Below are 2,106 nucleotides of genomic sequence, written 5' to 3'. Positions count from 1 at the left end.
TGCTGAACAAGACATTGAAGCTGTAGTCGAGATTGACTGCTTAGACAAGCTACGTACTGAACAAGACACTTAACATCAAGGTGGCGTAGGGCTGGGGCGTGAGGGTAGGTGTAGCCCCAGAATCTGACACCAAAAAGGGATGTACCGATTTCCAAATCCAGGGAGTTAAAGGGGGCTGTGACAGGACTGAACACCTCCTGAGGCATTCGATCTATAAAAACACATGGCAGACAGCTTCATCAAAATTGCAGCCTGAAACTTCCGGAGTAAGGAGGCACGGTGGCTTCTATTAGCACAACAGTGAATTAAAAGCACTGCAAGGCAGATAAGGAGCACCAGAGCCAACATACTTCCTCGTTGTGAAGTGCACATATACTTCAAACACTCAGACTTGTTACTTTAGCAGTACACATAGGGTACATTGTATCCCTGTCTCTATTTATGTCCTGTGCTGAGGGAACAAAGGGCAGAGAGCATTTCCTGCTTCTCTCACAGCAGTCATGTACTGCCCATGATCTGGAGGAGAGAGCAGGATATAGATCTGCATATCTATATATGTATTTTAAAGAACTCCAGTTACTGGTAATCAACTTTTCTTTCCCATTCAAGATACTGTCCATAAGGACACTGACTGTGGGTGATTTTAAAACAAAGGCACACATAGGCAGAGGCAGGTTTTGGAGTGCCATAGGCAAATAACCAAAAATCCACTTTACCAAATGCAGCACCTGCCCATGAGATTTCTGTAATTGTGTAGAACAGAGGTGTCAAACTTGCCTTGCACCCTGGGCTGAATCTGGACCACGGTGTTTCTTGCAAGCTGAACATGGGTCATTCAGGGTGTCTCACTGGAGGGAAGACCTTGCCCAGGCACTGCCAAATCTTAACTCTGCCAAGTAATAAAATATGCCAGTGCTCATTCAGAAGACAGTGGTTTAGGATAGCTGCCTTGTGTACCTCGATTGAGCTGATGGATACGTCTACAGGCTTAAGCTCCTGAAGATGCACTATATTTGGAACAAAGACTGGTTAGAGCGAAGGCTTTTTACCTGACGTCAGCTAGAAAACCTGCACCACTTTGCCCAGTAAGTACATGTAGAAAACTCCTGTATGAGCAAAGATGTTGCTTAGTTGGGAAGAGCAGCTCCACCTGATTTCCAAGACCCATCAAGTCTCTGGTCTGTGAGAAGAAGGGAGTATGAATCTGTGTAAAGCACTCTCTGTATCATGGATAAAGAAGTTTGAAATAAGGAGCAGAACCCTGAAGTTCCTCATGTACTTCAGCAGAAGGTCTTGGTACCAAAATTGCCTCAGCCACATGGGAGTGGGGTAATAGGATCATCTAAACCAAGTCCTGTTTCACCTTGTAGAATACCTTTTAGATCAGACGTGTGGAGTGGGAAGGCATACAGAGGCATTCTTGACTACAGGATGAAGGAGGCATTGTACAGGGAGTCTGAGCAGAGAAATCCCCTGGAGCAGGAAAGGCACTTCCTGTTTTAATTGGATGTCAACAAGTCCATTTTTAAATAATGTCAGTATACACGGAAAGATTGGGGAACTGAGTACTTGTTTTTACAATCATGGTATAGGACAGTGGTGCTCAACCTTTTTGGCTGACTGGCCAAATGGATCCTGCTGGTAGTCCCAATCTGGCACAGGGCAGTTGCAGCAGGGCACCGTCCAGCCATACAGTGGGGGACAAGGGAATCCCAGCTCCAACCTGGCCCCGTGGGGAGGGAGGGGGCATGGCCCACCCTGCAGGGGGAAAAGGGGGCATGGCCTACCTTGGGGGGCTTGAGTTGGCCCCATCCCAGCCTCAGTGGGAAAAGGGGCGTAGCCCAGACCCAGCCAGCCAGGGGTGTGGGGGAGGGGGCATAGCCCAACCTCATTCAACCATGGGGGGTAGGGTGGGGGGGTGGCATGACCTGGCCCCAGCCGGCTGTACAGGGCTTGGAGTTTGGGAATTTGGTAGCAGGGGAAGGTGGCCAGATTTATTGCCATCGCTCCACTGCTGCCAAATTTCCTGATCCGTGGGGAGTCTCGTGGCCCAGATACCTGTGGCTCCATGGGCCTCACTTGGCACACCGGCTGAAAGTTAAGCAC

The 2,106-nt window shown here is 49.0% G+C and overlaps 1 protein-coding gene across 1 annotated transcript in view; it reads left to right on the top strand.

Moving 5' to 3' along the window:
• LOC102384407 (estradiol 17-beta-dehydrogenase 11) overlaps positions 1–2,106 on the top strand; it is a 15,439-nt gene that overhangs the window by 10,849 nt on the left and 2,484 nt on the right. The gene's annotated exons all lie outside the window — the stretch shown is intronic.

Source organism: Alligator sinensis, unplaced genomic scaffold, assembly GCF_000455745.1.
Source record: "Alligator sinensis unplaced genomic scaffold, ASM45574v1 scaffold125_1, whole genome shotgun sequence".
Classification (NCBI taxonomy): domain Eukaryota; kingdom Metazoa; phylum Chordata; order Crocodylia; family Alligatoridae; genus Alligator; species Alligator sinensis.
The sequence above is the reverse complement of the archived record's forward strand: the minus strand, read 5'-3'. Positions and strand labels throughout refer to the sequence as shown.